General features: G+C 42.1%; 1 protein-coding gene across 1 annotated transcript in view; it reads left to right on the top strand.

The window, feature by feature from the left end:
• The window catches only part of DEK (DEK proto-oncogene), a 522032-nt gene that overhangs the window by 96826 nt on the left and 413699 nt on the right, over positions 1-11507 (top strand). The window contains exon 2 of the mRNA XM_063923232.1: positions 4552-4619. The gene's annotated coding sequence lies outside the window, so the exon portion shown is untranslated. The remainder of the gene's footprint in view (positions 1-4551; positions 4620-11507) is intronic.

Below are 11507 nucleotides of genomic sequence, written 5' to 3'. Positions count from 1 at the left end.
TATTATGTGTTTACCTGGTTGGTAATTAACCCTTAACTGTAGAGAGTGCACATGAACACTGGAAACGATAGTATGGTAATTTAATAAGCTCACGCAGTAAAACATTCAAACTTTGCAAAGGTCAAAAAATAGAAGCACCAGGAACAACTCTATTAGGTCGGCAGTGATTAATAATGTCTCATAGTGGGTATCTTATCCCAAGGCAGTTTAACTGCACAATTAGAATAATGCCAGCAATGGCACTCTCTGGAAGGAGTGCAATGTTCAATATAGTCTTGTAATCCAGTTTGGAAAAATAAATATGCAATCCTTTTGGTTGTGACCCAGCTGGGTATTCAGTGCAGCACGGTGTGTAGGATTGGAGTATGTACCAATAACAGAGTGCAGCGTCCCGCTGCTCTGTATGATGGTAAACAGTAAAAAAAAATTTTTTTTGCGCACGCACAGACGCCACAAGGGCCCCACAAGTAGATACTTTGTCTGTGCGCAAACAAAAATACGGGAGCAACAGTTATTTCATAAACAATTATAAATTAATTCCTAGGCTTCCCAATCTTTGGATGCCTAAGCAGCTATACTGATCACCAACCAATTGAAAAAAAGCTGCTCCCACTTAATAGCCCAAGATTAAACTAAACTGGTGTCACAAATATATACTTTAAGAGAGCGCTAAAATTCAAAACATTTATTTCAAATAGAAATCTTATAAAAAAAGAAATATTAATAAAACACATTTATAGGCATAAAATATTCATTCAAGTGCATAGATACCACTATATGGGCTATAAAACCACTGCAATAATTACTACTAGCTGAAATGCTCCAGAGTGTTAGCAAAGTTCATATATATAGATGCAGTCCATGTCCATATATTTATAACTTCTTGGATAACTCTATTGGCCAATAGTGACAATGTCCAGCTTTATATTAAATATCCTGGAGATTTTCCATATAGGTGGACATATACCATTCACTATAAACCAGGTAATTTTATTCTGGGTCCAGATGGTTAATATGTACTAAAAATAGTCCCTGGATCCAAATTATCCTGATGTGTGCACTCATCAGGAATCGGCTGTAACAGCTTACTGCTCTACTTCACTTCTCTACTGCCAAGATGATCTGTGGTCTAAACAGGTAGGTGACCAGCTCGGTCAATATGATGTTTAACGTCTCACCTCACCACGGGCAGGATAGTGATGCTTCTTGTAGAATGGAGCGGCTAGCGGTTGTAGCGGTATGCCGCAAGCTGTTTCTTTACCAGGATCAGGGCTGGATGAGCGGTCTCACTTTGCTCCGGCCAAGGCGATCGGCAGCTGTATTGATCCGCTGTGTGGCCGTTACTCGCCAATTGGAGTCTGGATATGAGACAGGTATGCGCAGCACTCTGGGTCAGGCAGATGGATCAAAGCACCAGTGCCAGTTTCCTTAACGCGTTTCTCCGTTATATCATTTGAACGGTTTCATCAGAAGGTGTATACCTGTAGTCCACCCCCTGTTATTTAAACAGTGTCTCCTCCAATCATATGCTCACACTCATTATAAAATACAGGTGTGCTACAGGTGTCCTATGCATAAGTAATCTTATGCCTAAATCCATGATCAGTATAGCAATACATTATGGGAACTATGTCCCCCCTATTTTTACCAATATAACACAATATACAGATTATGAATTACTATAAGTTTAATACAAAGTCATCAATAAAAATCAATTATAAAAAGAAACTCTTAATAAAAATGGCTACACGTGAGAAGAGAGTAATAATTCCACCTAAAACTCCTCTGAGAGATAAATGGATGTAAAACAACACTTGCAATTAATAGCAAGCATGGCAAAATGGTTAGGACAGCTGACTAGCAATCCACCACCCTGGGTTCGAGACCCACACTCAAGAATTTTAAAATTTATATTCTTTTATTTAAGTAATTATTATTATATTAGCTGTTATCACATTTATACTCTATTTCCCTGACAATTATTATCCAGGAGAATTTACATCTACTATCACATCCATTATTCTCTCAGTTACTAACACAATCAATATATCGAGACGCACCATCCGTCTTAAGCCCTTATATACTTTTTATTTATAGCATAGAATCATTTATCACCTCAAAAGCGATAAAAAATATTTATTACAGAACATTATTATAGTATATATAGCAGGCATAGCTAGCTGTATGGGAACACCGACTAACAGTCTACTACCATAAGCCCAAAGTCCACACCTTTCTACCAATAGAAACTAATAAACCACTTAGTACCCAATATACTGTCAAAAGTTAGAAAAAGGAAAAAGATTAATAAAAAAGGAAGGAAGCAATACAATAAATAATCCAATGGATACCTCCACACGCTTTTACTGACTAAATAGCCCACCCAATTAAAGGTATATCTTTCAATTAAGGATAACCAATAAACTACACAAGATACAGAAAAAACTGTTATACAGGAGGAATTATTATATAAGATACCACTAACTAAACACAATTACCCCATGCATAGATATAATGGCATGATTGCACAGGAGACTGAATGTTCATGATATTCAGTTTAAGATCTCATATATTGTTCATTTCTATGTTGTCATTTAAACCTAATGGGGATAAAGAACCCAGAGAAAAAAATCCAAAAAGCCTCTCTTTTACTTAATCTATTATATCTTTCTCCTCCCCTGGATGTGATAGGTATATGTTCAATACCCTGTATCATCACGCTGTCCAAATTACCCTGATGTTTATTTTTAATATATGCTGACAAACTATGTGTTCTTATACCTTTCATTAAGTTCCGTCGATGCTCCAGAAACCTAATATTCATTTTCCTAGTGGTTCGTCCCACATACTGAACACCACATCTACATGTGATTAAATAAATCACATATGTGGTGTTACAGTCTATATGACTCTTAATCTCAAATTTAGTATTATAGGTAGAAGAACAGAAATATGTACTATTATGTACTATATGTTTGCATGTTATGCATTTTGGACGGCAACACCTAAAACAACCATTTTTCAGAGGAATAGAATTAAGCCATGTTTTATCTGGTTTTATAGCTGAAGATGCACCTACATAATGACTAGGAGTAAGATAGCTCTGTAAATTTCTCGCTTTTTTGAAAACAATCTGTGGTTCCACCTCCAAAAAAGGTGCTAATAGTTTATCTGCCTTCAAAACGGTCAAATTTTTCTTAACAGAGGTTTAACTTCTCTTGAACTAGAGTTAAATTTTGTAATAAATCTAAGTTCAATATTCTCCTCGGAATGGGTGGAACTTTTTTTTTATTTTTGGTAGTCAACAATAATTTTCGATTTGCTTCTCTAGCTTGTTCCCTTTCTTCTTGTAAGATATTCACAGGATAATCTTGTTCCAAAAGTGCAAGAGTGAGATCACAAGCATGTCGATCATATTCTATAATATCTGTACAGTTTCGTCTGTGTCTCATATATTGGCTTCTTGGTATATTTCTAAGCCATGGCAAATAATGGCAGCTTGAGTAATTTAAAAACTTATTACAATCTACCTCTTTCTTAAACGTAGATGTAACTATATTCCCTTTTTTTATTTCAAGGGCGATGTCCAGAAAGGAAACCTTACTTTCGTGAATAGTACTAGTGAGTTTTAACCCAAACTGATTTTGATTCAGATATTCTACAAATTCATTTGCTGAACTTAAATCTCCTTCCCAGATAAAAAACATGTCATCTATGTACCTGCCATAGAGCACCAAGCCCGCCCCAACAGCACATGGCCAGATGAGAGTATTCTCAAATCTGCTCATGTAAAGATTGGCAAAACTGGGGGCGAACTTGGTGCCCATGGCGGTACCAAAGATCTGTAAATAAAATTGTGCATTAAAAGTGAAATAATTGTGCGTTAAAGTGAAAGTGATGGTATCTAAAACAAACTTACGTCTGGCCTCACTCAGATCATCCAGGAGAAGGAAACTTTCAACTGCCTCTACTCCCTCTTTATATGAGATGTTCGTGTAGAGTGACTCTACATCACATGTAATAAAAATATAATTTTCTTGCCACTCTACATTAGACAGTAGTTCCAAAAAATGCATAGAATCTCTAATATATGATCTGAGTGAGACCACATGTGACTGTAAAAAAGAATCTATAAATGATGATAAATTAGTAATGAGGGACCCTATACCAGAAATAATGGGACGCCCGGGTGGTGCAGTGAGGGATTTGTGAATTTTAGGTAGGTGATAATATGTGGGTATTACAGGATGGGGTTCAAATAAATAGTGAAATTCCTGTCTGGACACCACCACATCAGCTAATGCTTCCTCCAGAAGCATCCTGAATTCACAAATGAACCTAGAGGTAGGATTAAATGACAATTTACAATAGAATTTTTTATTTTCAAGCTGTCTATATGCCTCTTTTTCATAGTCTCTTTTATCCTGTACAACAGTCCCCCCTCCCTTGTCAGCATTCTTAATTATAATGGTGTCATCCTTCATAAGTCTTTTAAGGGCTTTCCTTTCATTTTTATGTAAATTATCTCTGTACTTATTTTTCTTCCCACAGATATCTCTCAAACCATCCAGGGTCAAAGTATAGAATGTTTCAATCATACCACTTTTATATTGCATCAGGTAAAATTCTGACTTTTTTCTGAACCCATTCCTGCCAGTCTGTTCTATGTCAAATATTTTAACTTTCTTATCATTCTCCTGTTCTAATTCTATAAGTGCATTAAGGGCCAATTGATCTGTTCTATCAAGTATTATGGGAAGTGCATAATCCTCCTTATTTTTGAGTGTCTTATTGGCAAAATATCTTTTCCTACATAGGTCTCTAGTGAACCTGTTCAACTCTATAAAGAGCTCAAACAGGTCTGGACCCTGGGTGGGAGCATATTTCAAACCCTTAGCGATAACAGATTTTTCGCTCTCGCTAAGGGTTTTGGAAGACAGATTAAATAGCCCTCTGTTTCTCAGTCTCTTCTTGCACTTTTGGTGATGTTTTTTGCTTCCTCCTCTACATCCTCTTCTTCGAGTCCCTTTCTCTTTGGTGAGTCTTGGCTCAAGGCTGAGAATCTGTTCCGACTCTTCCAAATGGGGTATAGATCTTTCTCTAAAAAAGAGGAACCAGAGGAGGAACTGGACATTTCCCTATTTGTATTAGATATCTGATCTCTATTTTTGGGTCTTGCACCCTTTTTTGTTTTTAGTACATATTGACCATCTGTATGATGGTATTGGTACCTTGTGGCTTAGGGGGTACGCTTATGTAACAGCATCTGCCTATCCTGTTTGAGTGCTTTAGCTTTGGCATCAGTAAGAAGTTTAGGGTCATAGCCCCTTTGTAAGAAAGGCTTACCATACTTGCAGTTTGTGCGGGTCATGAAAATCAACTCAGATATTAAAACAGCTGAGGAACAAATTCACAAGATGGAAATAACATTTTTACAAAGGAGCTTTGACCCTAAACTTCTTACTGATGCCAAAGCTAAAGCACTCAAACAGGATAGGCAGATGCTGTTACATAAGCGTACCCCCAAGAAAGTTACTGGTGTTTTACCATGGGTTACACAATATAGCGTGGCGAGTGACAGCATCAACCATAAGAAATTATGGTCTATGATTCAAAGTGACTGTGACCTTAAAAATCAAGACACTAGATTGCTTGCTAGCTATAGACATGGGGGTATATTTACTAATATTCGTGTTTTAGCCGTTTTTAAGGGTGTTTGAACTCGAATGGTATCGGGTGCATTTTACGGCAACTTTTTGAATCCTGATACGGTCATTTACTAAGCTGCCGAGTTTTCCTCATTCGTCTTTTCCGATGTCGATGTGATTCGTAATGTCAGGCAGTGTTTTACGGGAGTGATGAGTAAAACACTGCCTGTCAAAACACAAGGAATCCCGGCCGGATCTGTGAGATCCGTGCAGGGCTTCATTGTGTACCTTAAAAACAGTGTTTAAAGAGTTAAAAACAGAAAAAAAATTGTATCCAATGGTGGGAACTTTGCGGTCAGCGGTTGACCGCGAGTAACCTCAACCGGTGACCGCAAAGTTCCCACCATTGGATACAATGGAGCGCCTATGCGCTACATTGTATCTTCAGTGCGCAGCCTGACAGAGAGCTCAGGAGCGCACATCCAATCAGGAGAGTGCCATGCCGTGGCGCTCCCTGATTGGCTGAAGGGACCCTCTTTGACAGAAGTCACGGGGGGTCCTGGCAGTCGGGGAAAGGGGTCCCATGTGTAAACATGGGGCCCCTTTCAGTGTGTGGTTCGGGTTTGTCGGTTTGTTTTTTTGCCAAGTACGTGGATTACAAGTAGAAGAGGACCGATCTACACTGGATTGTGTGAGTATAATTTTATTTACAGGTACCCCGTGGATTCTACGTGGAGAAGGGGACCAAGCCACGTGTGAACAGAGGTAAGTATGTGTGTATGTAAGTGTGCATGGATGTAATAAAGTTATACTATCAAAGGTGTGTGTGTTCTGTTTTTTTGGGGGTATTTTTTTTGTAGTAGAACTACAGGTACCAGCGGGCCCGTTTCCCCCCGCATGCTGGTACTTGTGGTTCTCCAATTACCAGCTTGCGGGGGAGGCTTGCTGGGACTTGTAGTCCTGCTACAAAAAACAATATTCTTTTTTTAACACTATGGCTATCAGCCCCCCATCCGCCGCCCTTGGATGGGGGGGTCAGCCTCGGGCTTCACCCCTGGCCCTTGGGTGGCTGGAGGGGGGGACCCCTTGATTTAAGGGGTTCCCACTCCTCCAGGGTACCCCAGCCAGGGGTGACTAGTTAGTGATTTAATGCCAGGGCCGCAGGGACCAAGATAAAAGTGTCCCCCGGCTGTGGCATTATCTCTCTGACTAGTGGAGCCCGGTGCTGGTTCAAAAAATATAGGGGACCCCTACGCTTTTTGTCCCCCGTATTTTTTGCACCAGGACCAGGCGCAGAGCCTGGTGCTGGTTGTTTAAATATGGGGGAACCCCTGTCATTTTCCCCCCTGTATTTTTGCAACCAGGACCGGCTCAAAGAGCCCGAGGCTGGTTATGCTTAGGAGGGGGGCCCCCACGCAAAAAAATTTCACGATTTACACATTTTTACACTAAACAGACCTTTTCCCATTGATAACCATACACAGATCTCACTGATCCGTGCATGATTATCCAAACTCGCCTTGAAAAAGCAGGTCTATTTTTTTGCTGCTTTTTTTAACGATTCGCAAAAAAATAGACCCGCAATTGAGCACTCAGAGACTAACACCCAAATACGAATGAATAGTGAATACCCGTGTTCTATGAAATAACAGCCGCGTTTGACCGATGGTCTATTCATTCGTATTTCTGAACTTTGTCATTCAAACCATTACGAATAGTCCAAACACTGCCGAGATTTGTACTTAGTGAATTCCCGGATTGAGACTTTGAAAAAAAAAAAACACAAATCGGACAAAATCGAATTATTAGTAAATACTGGCCATGGTTGTAATTTAAGAGACCACTTGGTTAAAACTGACATTAGATAACTCAGTAATATGACTCCAATTAATTTTCTTTCTAACAAAAAATTATATTTTAGGTGGACATGTACCACTTGTAGTTTCCTGATACCTGTGGGCTCTCATACATAGGTAAGACCGAACGCACCTTTAAGGAGCACATGATGACCCATAGGTCGGCAGTTAGGGTGGCACTGCACCTGGCAGAAATTATAAGCCTGTTACTAGGTATTTTTGTAAAGTCCTGCATGCTTTGTCTACAGTGAGATATAGAATGATAGATCACATCCCCTTCCCTCTATTAGGGGTGGGAATTGTGCATTGCGTTTGCTTCAATGTGAAAGTAAATGGATCTATGTCAGGAATCAGCGTTCAGCAGTATCTCACTTACCAGAACGCTGGTGTGCGGGCCTCCGGAGGTCCCAGTCCCAGTCTGATGCTGCGTGTGCGGCCTGTCGGTGGTGCACAGAATCTTCTGCCTCTTTGCACCCATGAATTCCACCTGGCGTGTACCCCGCTGTGATCCCGACATCTGTACTGCACGGGCGCCGCCATGACCCTGGCGGTCAGCTGATCTGATATCACCCAATCCTGCACACATGACTCACACATCCAATGGCTGCTGACCAGGGGGTATATAGTCAGAGGTCCGGCTGAGTATCACTGCCTTGAACAACGCATCGCATCCAGTGCACAGCGTCTGCTGGCTCCAGTCTCCTGAAACTTCCCTGTGTCAGCTCTTCTGTGGAATTACAGGCACCAGCCATCCAGTTTGGTTACAGCTTCACCTACATTCTGCTTCTACAACTACTTGCAGTTAGAGGCTCTCTCCAGGTGCTGCATTACCAGTGGCATCAGAAGGGGAGTGCAGGGGGTGCGTCCGGCACCTGGATGTCACCCGCCGAGGGGTGACACCAAAGTGCTGGCTCCTGCTCAGTGCCAGGAGCCGGGTGCTGCACTGTAGAGATGGCTACTGACTCACTGTCTCAACACAGTGACTCGAATCATCAGGAAGTGTGAATGATTCGAGTCACTCACTGTTTAATGAGTCGAGACAGCTGCAGCAGCAGCCTCTCTCAGCCAGAGGGAGGAAACTAAGTGTTTCGTTCAGTCAGTGTGTTCTGCTGAGTGTCTTTAGCTGTGATTGGCCAGAGGCTATACCAGGTGACACCCAGTGGGAGGGGGGAGGGAGCAGTCATGACTCACCAGTCAGTGAGTGCTGTGCTGCTGTGCCTGAGTCATGTCATGAATCATGATTCATCCTGAGTCTGCCAGTGAGTTGAGACAGTTGTACACTGTGTAGACTCAGTGACTCAGTGGATGGATCTGATTCATGCAGCATAAGCCTGCAGGAGGTGGAGCCCCTGTGGTACAGTGCTCTCAGCTCAGTGCTCACTGATCCTGCTCAGTGTGATTGTGGGTGGCAAACTCCCTGGAGGCTAGATAGTGGATAATATAATAAATCCAAGTCCACCTAAGAAAAAGCCCACCTAAAATCATCCAATTAGCAAAGTATGCAAAGTAAAAAAAAAATGTTTTTATTTGGTTTAGTTACAGACTGAATGATGTGTTTCATGGCTGTTAAGCTTTCTCTCCTCAGCCAGAAGTAATGTGCATATTCTGTAACTAGTATGCAATAAGTGGTTAATAATATATCAACATAACACTGAATCTATGTTAATATATTATTAACAATCAGTGCATAAGCAGCTGCCTCCCCCAGATACACTGCACAATCACTGCAGCTGAATAACTCCATGAGTCCAGCACTGATCCTCCAGCACTGGCAACTCACTGATTCATGTGCAGTCTCTGCAATACATTCCAGTACAAATGAGTCATGACTCATGTGCCGAGACACTGACTCGAGACACTTCACTGAACTGAGTCATGTGTCTCAACTCAGTTCAGTGAATCACTTTGCCCATGACTACTGCACTGTAATATTACGTGCAGCAAACCGGCTCCTGTCACCATGTAGAAGCTGGCACTGAAGAAATTCCAGTGTCCGGGTCCAGGCCGCATCTCCCAGACCCACGATGTGTCAAAACGGGGGGCGGGACGTGAAGCTACACCCCATACCACAAGGCCGCGCCCTGTGCAGCAAAGGCGCACATTCGTCTTGCGAAGCCTTGCCCATTTTGCACGCCCCGTGTGTTTCAGAGGTGAGTGACGCCTCTGTGCATTACCATTCTCACCTGTTCATTACCACTCCGCAGCAGTACTGTGCTAATCCACCTGCACCAACAATCCTGCTCTAGGTTTCAGCTGTCTCCTGCTAAAACCAAACCTGGTTCTGTTGCTGTTAAATACATTAATTGCCTGGGTAGTTCTGTTCCAAGTCACCATAGGTTTCCAGACCGATCATCAGTTGTTCCAAGTCACCATCGGTTTCCAGGCCTACCGTCAGTTGTTCCAAACCACCATGGGTTTCCAGAACGCTCATCGGTAGTTCCAAGACACCATCGGTTTCCAGACCGATCATTGGTTGTATCAAGTCATCATCGGCTTCAAGGCCGATAATCGGCTGCTCCCAGTTACCATCGATTCCCGGACCGAACTATCTCCTTGTGACTTTATTTCAGAGACTCTATCAGCTTCCACGCTGAGTTGCACGTTTATATTTACATTGCTCCAGTTACTAATATTTCCTGTGTGCTTTCAATAAATATCATTTGCGCACATGCGCAGGAATTTACTCCAGCCTCCTCATTTCCTCCATCGCACCACCACTGACCCACTAGTGCCCCCTCCGGGAACAGACACAAACCTGACAATCTATAGGTTGGGCACCCTAGCCCCTAAGTGGCTTAATGAATATTGGGGTTTGTCTAATTTCATATAACCATGTATTTAATATACCTGGTTGCATTACTTCACCAGCAATATTTGCGATAGTTGCTTCATTTTGTAGTATATCATATGTTATGTATACATCAATGGCTGTGGTATTACATTTAGCAGAGTCTATATATTTTTTATTCTTTTTGAGATTAAGGGGCATAGGCCCTCATTCCGAGTTGTTCGCTCGTTAGCTGCTTTTAGCAGCATTGCAAACGCTAGGCCGACGCCCTCTGGGAGTGTATCTTAGCGAACGAAAGATTAGCAGAACTGCTACTAAATAATTCCCTGCAGTTTCTGAGTAGCTCCAGACCTACTCCTAGATTGCGATCACCTCAGTCCGTTTAGTTCCTGGTTTGACGTCACAAACACGCCCTGCGTTCGGCCAGCCACTCCCCCGTTTCTCCAGCCACTCCTGCGTTTTTACCTGGCACGCCTGCGTTTTTTAGCACACTCCCTGAAAATGGACAGTTTCCGCCCAGAAACACCCACTTCCTGTCAATCACACTACGATCACTCGAGCGATGAAAAAACGTCGCTCGAGCTTGTGTAAATCTACACAGTTTTGTGTGAAAGTACTTAGCGCATGCACGCTGCATACCATGCACATGCGCATTTTTGCATTTTTTTCACTTGATCGCTGCACTGCGAAAATCGGCAGCGAGCGAACAACTCGGAATGACCACCATAGTCAATTAAAGTCGGAAAAGACAGCAGTTTCTGACTGATTGAGGTCGGAAGGGATTCCGACCTATTCAATCTGAGGCCGTTTCTTCTGACAAGTCGGGAAATCCGACTTGTCGGAAGACTGTCGGAATGCAGGCGGAACAGCGGCTTAAGCCACCAATCCACCTGCATTGTCGGAAGCGCGGCCAAACCCGTCAGGTTTTTACCACCGTTTCCAACAATGTCAATCCGACTTTAAAAAAGGTTGGATTGACACCGTCAGGACCGGGCCAAACCTGTAGGGTTTAGCCCAGCATTGAATAGAGCGCTGTTGGGTCTTTTCCGTCGGAAAGGACCCGACAGCAATTGAATATACCCCAAAGCTGTGATGTGCATTAGCTATGGTTATTGGTTTTCACTGCGCATTAATTAATGCAGATTTTACTATCTTGTTATATTTTCCTTGAGATTAATCATTTGTGAGCATTCAGGTATTTAGTTTATAATTTCA

Source organism: Pseudophryne corroboree, chromosome 5 (assembly GCF_028390025.1).
Source record: "Pseudophryne corroboree isolate aPseCor3 chromosome 5, aPseCor3.hap2, whole genome shotgun sequence".
NCBI classification, from domain to species: Eukaryota; Metazoa; Chordata; class Amphibia; order Anura; family Myobatrachidae; genus Pseudophryne; species Pseudophryne corroboree.
Note: the sequence above shows the minus strand (reverse complement) of the source record. Positions and strands in the feature narration are given on the sequence as shown.